This window comes from Coregonus lavaretus (assembly GCF_964263955.1).
Source record: "Coregonus lavaretus genome assembly, chromosome: 9".
NCBI classification, from domain to species: Eukaryota; Metazoa; Chordata; class Actinopteri; order Salmoniformes; family Salmonidae; genus Coregonus; species Coregonus lavaretus.
In genome coordinates, this window is record NC_139996.1 from 51,783,895 (window position 1) to 51,794,798 (window position 10,904).

At 40.2% G+C, this 10,904-nt stretch overlaps 1 long non-coding RNA gene across 2 annotated transcripts; it reads right to left on the reverse strand.

Annotated features, from left to right (window-relative positions):
* Positions 1-6,365: 6,365 nt before the first annotated feature.
* Positions 6,366-9,035, reverse strand: LOC311135097. 2 transcript variants are annotated; one of them, XR_014613738.1, is made up of 5 exons: positions 8,934-9,035; positions 8,083-8,277; positions 7,686-7,772; positions 6,774-7,027; positions 6,366-6,693 (listed from the first exon to the last, which is right to left on the reverse strand). It is a non-coding gene; the product is annotated as an uncharacterized lncRNA (long non-coding RNA). The 2 variants fall into 2 exon arrangements; XR_014613739.1 differs by lacking the exon at positions 8,934-9,035 and adding an exon at positions 8,635-8,811.
* Between the last annotated feature and the right edge of the window lie 1,869 nt (positions 9,036-10,904).

Below are 10,904 nucleotides of genomic sequence, written 5' to 3' on the forward strand. Positions count from 1 at the left end.
TCCCCAGTGGCGTCAGAGTACTCTTGTTATACATCACCAATACCTGACTGCAGGGCTCTAGGTGACTGGCTTTTATGAGGTTTGCAGGGATAACATTACAACTAGCACCACAATCTAGTTGAAATCTGACTGACTTTTTGTTGACCAGCATGGTTGCAAAGAGAGCTGCATTGGGGTCTGTGGTTTTCTCCTGCACCACCTTGATGCTCTCACTAGTGTGATGCAGAGAACAGCCTCACCGCTCTCTGAGTCAGCTAACGCATTTTCCATTGCCAGGACTCTGTTTCTCTTGCTGGTCCCTGCACTTTTGCAAACCGTAGAGAAGTGATTGTTTCTTCCACAGGATTTACATTTTTGTCCATATGCAGGGCATTTTAAATTTTTTCTCTCATGTGTCCGTCCACAGTATCTGCATTGTATAATCCTCTGTCCCTCTGTAGGGTCTCCTCTCCCTCTCGGCCTATCTTTCTGTGTGACTGCATGCACTGCTACAGGGCCCTGCACATTTATGACTTTAGCTCTCTGTATGGACAGTTATGCAGCTCTGCCAATCTGTATGCATTTCTCTAAACTGAGATCAGTCTCTCTGAGTAAGCGCTCTCTTAAGTGTGGGTCACATGTGCCACACACAATCCTGTCCCTGATAAGATAGTCTGTGATTACTCCAAAGTTGCAGGTGGCCACTAGAGTCCTCAATTCAGTGAGATATTTGTCTAAACTCTCATCTTGGCCCTGACTTCGCATGAAAAAATTATATCTCTCAATTGTTACATTTTTCTTGGGATCACAAAATGCATCCAGTGCTGCAATTACTTCCTCAACAGAGAGATTGTCTTTTGTACTGCCCACACATAGTCTCACAAATCTCTCTGCATTTTTCCCCAATGAGATAATACAGTAGCTTCACTTTGTAATCCTCAGGTTTTTCTCTCATTGTAAGAGCCATGTACAAATTGAATTCCTCTTTCCATCTTTTCAAGGTCAGTGCTAAATTACAATCATCAAAGTCTATTTTTCCCGGAGGTTTCAGTGCATTTTCAATGGCGATTTATTCTTAGAATGGAACATTAGCTACTCACGAATCTGCATGTATCCTATATCCAGCTAGCTATTGGATACGATAGCTAGCTAACGTTAACGTTTGGCGCGATGACTAGCCTGTAAGCGCGGCACTTTTTCAAACTGCCACCTGGGATGTATTCTTCCTTTACATCGATGAGATCCAGGTTCTTTTGAGTACCGCTGTCACCATGTTTCAATATATATATATTTTTTTACATTTTAGTCATTTAGCAGACGCTCTTATCCAGAGCGACTTACATTATTTTTTATACCCCCCGTGGGAATCGAACCCACAACCCTGGCGTTGCAAACACCATGCTCTACCAACTGAGCTACATCCCTGCCGGCCATTCCCTCCCCTGGACAACACTGGGCCAATTGTGCACCACCCCATGGGTCTCCCAGTCGCAGCCGGCTACGACAGAGCCTGGATTTGAACCAGGATCTCTAGTGACACAGCTAGCACTGCGATGCAGTGCCTTAGACCACTGCGCCACTCGGGAGACTCGGGAGACTGAATATGCTTTGCGTTGTAGTCACGACAGACAAATATATATAGTTATGCAAACTTTACTAGGCATGTTGTCAACCCGCACATTCATACAGTAAGTCCCAACTGGTTTCCGTTTCCTGTGTAACATCAATATGAGTAACATCAATATTGATACAGCTAAAATCTTAAGGTCTCCTCTCAATCTTAGCTAGCGTGGAACCCCGTATTATTGGCATATTCAACAGCGTTTAAGAAATATATTACCTTCAACAGTGTTATCTTGTGATCAAGCCATCAATGTTATGTGATTATTGGTGTCGTAAAAATGTTAGCTAACAGGTTAGCAATTAGCAAGTTTGACGTTTCAGTGGAAATACTACTATTATCAGCTTTTTGATAAGCGGTTTAGCAAAAAAATACATCCCGTATTATCGGCATACGGCCCCCAGTTATTGGCCACCTTACTATTTTGTTAAATTACAAGATATATCTGTTTAATTTTGTTCAAAAAAGAGACACCAGCCACGTACCCGAAGTGTTTACTAGATAGTTGACTAGTTGGCTAGCCTTCCGGTAAAAAATAATGACTTGCCTGTCAACTTTTCATTGCGTAGCCCGGTGCGCCCTCCTGTGGACTCTTAAAAAAATGGTTCTTCACCAACATATTCGTGTTGTAACCAAATAATGTCTCATCATTTGTTTTACAGATTAATCTTATGTTTTGAGAAAGTAGATAACATTTGAATACTAAAATATGAGTATTAATAATTTACATCAAATAAAACTTTAATTTCAGTAATGTGCATTGACATAAACAATGAAAACACTGTTGGAGTTTGTGTTGCAGAGATGCACTTGGAAAGTAAAGGAAGAAATACACAAGATGGGTTCAATAAATATATATTATATTTTAGACATTAATTTTTTTGTACAAATAAATAAGTTCATATGAACACAAACAAAACAAACAATTAAATCTCAACCTCCATCCCTTTATTGTCAAAAAAATCTCAATAAAAATTCAGCTCCACCGCTACCTCTTGATCCCACTGCACACATCTGCAGTGGAACCAGTGCTGGCAGAAGTAACAGCACACCCATGGCACCTCGGATCTACACTCCTGAGGGGAGCTTGCAGGCAGATCATGCTCCCCGCAGCGAGCACAGCAGGTGGTGTCTTCTTTTATAAAAAAAATAAATAAGAATAAAATTGATGAATATGGTTTTGCAAAATGTAGAACTTCTTCAACAACAATAGTAATTGATACAACTGAGAGAGTAGTGCCATGGGTGGCGTGACAGACGTGACCGGTGGAGCTTTTCGCTTCCTTTTCTGTGCTGCAGTTTGAGAAAAAGTAGTGTTAGACTGAGCATGTTTCATCAAAACCCTTTTCAACTTTTTTTACATCAATACCTCTGGAGGAAGCTGCAGAGGTTTTGGAGGAGGTGGAGATGACTTGAGGGCTGGTGCTATGGACTGTAGATATGTAAAGAGAGATCTTTTTATAAATTTTTTACATTGCTGTTTTATAAAACAGATAAGTCATTTTTAACATGTGTTTACCTGTGGAGGTGGCGGTATTCAAATTGCAGGGGGCAGGGACACCAGACGAGGCTGCTATGGTGGTGTGACCACCATAGCAGTGTATTCCTCCCCGGTGAGGCATGTGGCGACCACAGGGACTCTTCTTTAAAGGCCCAAAGTATGCCACGTCCAGCGGCTGCAGGACATGGGTTCAGTGTGGTGGAAGACAAAGAAGTATAACCCCTTCCCTTAGTGCCGCCGCGAGCACCTCCAGGTCCATGTGGCTCTTGTGCCCATCGAAGAGGAGAAAGAGAGGGCGCTCCTTCACTGCATACTTAATGAAGTGCTGAAACCACTTCCTGAAAAGGTCCCTGTCAATGTAGCCACTGTTTGACAGTCCATACAAGGCTTGGGGGGGGGCCTCCCAGTGTGTAGTGGCCACCGGGGAAACACTTGGGGTAGATGATAAATGGGGGGACATCCTCCCCAGCTGCGTTGAAGCAGGCCAGCACTGTGATGTGCTCCTTGGCCCCCAGACTCATCGCAGTTATAGATTTGTCTTGGTTTCTCCCTCAACCCACTCTCCTCCAAGTGCTTCTCATAAGAAGTGAAGAAGGTGTCCATCATCGGACGTGTGGCACACTCAGCTCTCCCCCTGTCCAGGGTGTCCGGTGTCCTCATGCTCAGGTTATTGTGCCTCCTCCTGAACATTTCCCACCACCTCTTCCCCAGTGGTGGGATTGTTTCCCCTGGAGAATGTGTAATTGTCCATCCAGGATGAAAATGTTTGTTTTGGCATCACCTTACACATCCACATTTACATCGCACACATTGATAACAGTCAGTCCAGCATTCTACATACATAAACACATAGAACGCCAAATACCTGCGTATTTTGTTGCCGTATTTCATCAGCCTCTGTCTGGTAAAGGGGAACCCATGGCTGGCGCAGTAGATACTGCACCAGAGAATTTTCAAGCAATGTGGGTGGTCCACTGCGACAACCATGGGTCACCCGGCCGCTCAGCCTGTCCGCCAGGGTCTGCCGAGGTACACCATGCACCTTGGTAGATAAGAAAATAAAACTGTTACTAGCAGATAAAATTCACATACACGTGGTAATCTCCTAAAAACAAAAGATGCCTAACCTTGGCAGCCTGGCGGATAGCCATCCCTGCCCTGCAGTCCTCCATGGCATGGAACATGTCCACCTCACTCCACTGCTTCCTCTTGACTTTCTCCATGCTGTGGTGGTAAATACATGTAGCTAAATAACTTGGCATATTATATACATTTTAGAAAGATAACTCAATCTGAATATGTATAAACATTTACATTTCAAATCTAAGGCATTGAATGTATGGAGGACTAAAAGTGCCACAATTAAATAAATAAATACACCATTAAATAATTACTTAAATGTGTCATTAATTAATTAAAATTAGAATTAAATACATAAATGTGTAATTAAATGTATCATTAATTAATTCAAATACCGATTCATTTTATGTAAAATACATATATAATTATTTCACTATTTACATTTACATTTCATGATCCTGCATTGCAGTGATTCATGAATTACTTAAAACTGTCAAACTGACCCATCAAAGTCAGTGGGCGGGGCTAACGCGAATCTAGTCTGATCCATTGCTTTGGTCTGAAGTAGAGTAGGCCAACCTGGATAGAGACAATGGAGGATCTCCGTGAACTTTCCAGGGAGTTGGTTAGAGACATTTTAAACTTAGCAGAGGATGTAGAAGCAGGACCTGCTGACCCAGAGCATGTAGCTAGTAAAGCAGAGGAACTTATTGAAGTTGTTGGAGTCATTTCCGCACTTTCCGACGAAGATATCGACCACAGAGTGATTGCAAATCTAGAAGAAGTTGTCCACCGCTTCTCTGGTACCAGGGCACTTCAGGCCCAACACACACAGGGACCGGGGCGTTTGGCGTTTGACATACCGAGTGCAGTTCTGGAGCATCAACTTCTTTGTGGAGTTCCCGCAGTTCAAATTGCAGCGATGTTCGGTGTGTCAAAGAGGACCATCAGGAGGCGCATGCAACAATACAGTTTAAGGTATTTACACTAAATTCATGAGTTTTCTGTTTATGAATTGCTGCTCTCATACACTCGGAAAGAATATGACGTTTAAGGTAACATTACTTGATGTTGTGTTTTTCTTGTTTGTACAGAAAGACAGATCTCTATTCAGCTGTGAATGATGAGGAGTTAGACCGTATTGTAAGTGAAATTCACAGAAGTCATCCAAACACCGGCTACAAGCTAATGCGTGGTCACCTGAATGCAAGAGGTGTGCATGTTCCAAGTGAGTAGATAATAATATGGGCATTATTTAAATGTATTTTTAATTTGGAGCTCTGCCCCTTTGAAAGGTGAAGGAAGCCCGCTTATGGAAAGACATCGCCTCTGAGATGTAGAATGTGTAGAAGAAATGTGAAGAGAAACACACATTTCAGGACGGCTGACTTGTATCATCAGGATAGACATGTCCTGTGATTTTTAGCCTCCTGTTTAATAGAGGTGGAACAATATCTGACAGTAATATTCTCAGCTGTCCGGATGTGCCCCTGCTGTAAAGGGTATAATATAATCATAGAAAAGCAAAATATCATAGGAGGCAAAAAATCTCAGGTCATCTCTGTTCGAGCATGTGGTATCTATCTATCTATCTATCTATCTATGTGTGTATATATATGTATATGTGTATATATATGTATATGTGTATATATATGTGTGTATGTGTATATATATATATATATAAATATATGTATGTATGTATATATGTATGTATATGTATGTATGTATGTATGTGTATATAGATACTTTAAATGAAACATTTACTATAGATTATTGTCTCTTTAAAATCTCCCGAGCTTTTAAAGATCAACCTGTGAGCTGTAGTTTCTACAGTGCATACTATGCAAAGCTGTATTATTTTAAAAAACTGAATAAGTAACATTTCATTTCTCACTGCCTTGGTGACCAAAAATAACAATCTTGTGTAAGGACATGTCAAACTAGTTTTAAGTACAAGACTGATTATGCTTGTCATCCATTCAGGTTCCTGAAGAATATGGGATCGATTGGAACGGACCTCACTGCCTTCATCGAGGCACTGTGTCAGTCCCCGAGGTTCAGCTGGCCCGTGAGCTCTCAGATGAAGAGGTTGCAATTTTGCCAGCTCCAGGAGTTTCTGTTACTGATGCACTTAGACTATATGTAGAGACTGTGGAAGTGTTATCAAGAATCTTAGACTGATGTCCAACCCATGTTTTTATTTGTTGTGTTAGAACAAGCAAGGAAAAACTGAAAGTTTACTTTCCTTTTAAAAGAAAGGAAAAAAAGCTGTTTCTTTGAAGCTTCCTGTCTCATTATGGTCCACAGAATGACTAACATGAATGCTGTACTGTTAGCACTGAAGGTGCAGAACAGTTTGATTTTAGTAAATGGAAGAAAAAAAAGTCAACTACTGCACAGTGTGTTAATGTTTTCAAAGACACTGAACTTGTGTCAATTCCGGAAGATCCCAAGACATGGAAAGATCTGAAACTGTGTCCTTCTGTTCCGGTGTAAGATCTTCATGTTCAAGCTAGAATTAAGACCATACAAGTTATTATATCTGCCCAAGCAATATTTTTTACATGGCAAAGTTTCTTTTAGGTTACATACCAGTTCTATGATGCTCCTGATGTGCAGATCAGGACAGTCTTCTGTAACAACAGTAGCCATTTCAGGGTCCCCATTGAACAGTACATGAATTACAGCAGGACTTAGTCCTGTGACATGGGGACCATCATGCAGAAAGGTGTGGCCCAACATCCTTCCTGCAACCCGGAAGAGGTTGCTTTCAATAAGTGCCTCTGATGCTGCTGGAACAAGATGGTCAGGTTCACCCTCAAATAGCAGTGTTCGGCCCATTCCTCCTGTAAAGTACCAAGAGAGCAGGGAATAAAGTCACAACAATTAACCTCTTAAATACATTAAATAAAAATGTATGATAGATAGATAGATAGATAGATATATTACATCATACTAGTGGCGATTACTTGGCCTGTGGTATTGCTGCTTGTAGAATTCACTTAAACCAAATTGTAGCCTACTCCAAAATGACTTACAGAAGGACCCCAAACCACTTCAAATTCAATTCCCCTGTATACCCTACTACAGACTTACCTGACACAAAACATTGCCCACCGGCCCTCCGCTAAACAGCACATATCCGCGTTCATCAACCACCAGAACGTACGTGTACGCGTGTGTGTGTGTGCGCGCGCATAGAGAGAGGCGGTGTAGAGTGAGTCACGACACAAACAGGTGCTCAGTCAGCGTTGCATGCAGTGTGAGAATGGCAAGCAGCAAGAGCGGCAAAAGCCAATGTGTGCTTCTTTTACCTATATATGTAACGCTATCTTTTGCGTTTATCCAAACGTCGTCAAACTTGGCACTGCACTTACTCGTGACCAGAGCAAGACACCTGTCAAGTTTGAAATCCATCGGACTAACTGAGAGACATGCGCTACAGACAGACATTTCTGCAATTTATAGATGGATTAACCTTCAAAAAATTAGTAAGATACTTACCAAGATCTAGACTGAATCCAAACTGGAGTTTGGATATGATTGTTGTCATAAAGTACCGCATCACTCCCTCTCCGATAGCAACATCACCTGAAATAAAATACTGATAATAACACTGGAAGAAAAGTGGCGGCCTAATACAGGTAACTGGATTTGGTAACATTTAACAAGAAAGGGAGAAAAACTTCTATTGGCTGTAATTCTAGAATAGCATCCTTAATATTGATTATTCCAGATAACAAGAGTATATTGTGCACAATATTCACATAGATACATATAACATTTTTATCAATTATATAATTTTGTGCATTCCATTCTCCCATTTAACAATTCCATATAAGCTACTTGAGTGGTATAAACTGTACTGATGTATTTATATTATAAATGTTATATTACTTACCAACCAGAGTACAATGAAGTGGACATGCCCATTCTTGCTGCTGTTTATAGAATAAGAGAAGCTCCCGTTCCCTGTCCTCTTCAGAGTCCCTTACATCCATCTTCATTCTAAGTGGTTTCCCAGTTGCATGTTCCCTTAGCAGATTCTCTTTGAAAACTTTGGCAGCTTGAGTGGGTTCTTTAATAAGCTTCCATTCTAAACAAACAACAACAATAAAGTTATCTATTACAGAGAGACATATTGTGAGTTGGCATGTTACCTGCATATACAGATATCCTCTCACTCTACAGAACAGGAGGAAAATTCTGTTCATTTCACTGACAAAACGTGAGACCCAACATCTTCAGAACCTGTCACAACGCTGTGTTGACATAAAAACAGCACTACTAAACAACTACAACTAAATATTAGAAAAATAGAAAAACCCAGTTGCATGTTATTAATTGTCTGTAACTGTATTATCTTATCTAATTATATCCTACAGGTGTTATCTTTCTATTAACTTTTCAGTTACACACAATCTTATAGCAACACTATTGTGATGACACAAACCACTGTCTGTTTCTTTGCGATCCAACTCCTCGTTGACAATCACTGCCGGTACTACTGCACTCTCAGCTGATGTTTCAGGCCTCACTGGAACACTGTCACTGACTAGGGCTGTCTCACTATCATTTTCTTCACTTTGGCCTCCCTCTTGTTCTCTTTCTGATTCCTGCATGGGTGTCCTTGAAGTTAACACAATTGAAATGATGGTCATACTCGCTTATTTGTGTGCACAACAATAAGAGAGACATATTCCCAAAGAAAATAAATTATGCTACCCTTGCATTGCTTTAAGAAGTACATACCCATTGCAGCTCAATCTGTGCAGCTTCATCTCTGAAAAGGGAACTTCCTTCTGACAAGTGATGCAGGGGATGACTGGACCAGAGGCAGGACGTGAGCTCTCCTAACAACAACAACAAATGTCTTTTAATTAATGATTAAAAGTCACCAGTAATCTTTGTTTTGATTATGTATTAAACTAAGTCTCTGTAAATGTATGTACACAATCTAAGGGTAGATCCTGTTGAAGTGGACGTATGTAGATTGTAGCCTGTCCAATCATCGTCGATGGATCTTTCAGATAGGCAAGGGTGTATCCAGTGCTGGGACACTGAAGCAACGCAAGATTTCGACTGCGAGTAGATCCTACAAGTTTTAGAAATTCAAAGCCTCCCCCTTGTTGGAGCTTCGGAAACACTTCCATCAGTTTATTTGTTATAACCATGGGATCGTGGTCATTCCCTGGAGAAAAAAACAAAACAAAATCATAACTCACCTCACCTTAAATTAAGCAAATAAGCCTGTGATAACTATTATTGACACTATGAACACCAATTAAGTTTGAGTCACTATAAAAAGAAATGCAAATAATTTCAACAAGCCACAGACAGTACAAACCTTTTTTACTTTTGGTAAATGCCTAGTTTCGCACTGACCTGAAAATGTTACTTTTTGCTCTCCAAGTCCTGAAGTAAGAAGTTCAGCTTTAAACAGTACGCTTGGAATTATATCCGCATTGTGGTCAGCCAAACAACAGACAGTGTGTGTGTAGCTTCTTCGGCTAACTTGGACTTGTGCTGGTCGTCTCGTCATATTCCTTCTGGCTCCAATGTTATATGGCGCAAAGAGCCTTGCTACCTCCGCTGCAACACAGAAAAACGTAACAGCTCAATGGTCACCAGTCAGCTAAAACAGCCTCTACTTCTATCTTGGGATGCTCAAGCCAGCTAACACCATTTAGCCGATTAGCGAACTAGCTAGGTTTATGCTTCCCCCCCCTAAACCAACGTAGAGGTGAATAGCGCCACCCAGTGTATTGGAATGTGTTCAGTAGCTCTGCATCAATCCATTATCCGGAATTGATTTGTCTTGGCTTGATGCAGAGGGTAACCAATCAGGCGTTAGGTTCCGCCTACCAACTTTTGATGGGTCAGTTTGACAGTTTTAAGTAATTCATGAATCACTCCAACGCAGGACCATGAAATGTAAATGTAAATAGTGAAATAATTATATATGTATTTTACATAAAATGAATCGGTATTTGAATTAATTAATGATACATTTACGGTAATTACACATTTATGTATTTAATTCTAATTTGAATTAATTAATGACACATTTAATTAATTAATGACACATTTAAGTAATTATTTAATGGTGTATTTATTTATTTAATTGTGGCACTTTTAGTCCTCCATATGAATGTTTTCACAATAACTGAAAGTGTACCCATGTTTTTTGTTTGATGTTATCTGTAATGAAAATGTGTGTCCCAATTAGTTTAATATTGATGCATACATTGTAACATTAGACAAAATACTGCCTATATGTAGCTGTTGTAAGATTAAACATAGCCAACAGTGATTGGTGTCAAAAAGTTAATGGTTCAAAGTTCTAAATTAATTTTTACAGATTGTGTAAAACGCCCCCGTCAAAGGACTCCAATTCTGAAAAGGTCAAGCTTGACAACATTCAGCTGTTTTCGTGATGTGTATTATCTAATCCTTACAATTTCTTTCCTTTTTGCTTACTTAGCAGTTCTATCAACATTTAGCAACTAAGCTAGCAACATTAGAAAGTCCGTTAGCTATATTTCAGAGGTAAAAGGTTGGATATTAAATGAGGTGTGGTCTGTTGCACAGTCGAATTTTACAATATACAGCGTGTCCCACAAAATGTGTATGTATATAACTTTTTTGAAAACTCTCAAAACCTAACTTAACTTACAAAAATTGCAATGAAAATCGGTGGTCAGTCGCAAAACTTACCGTTAA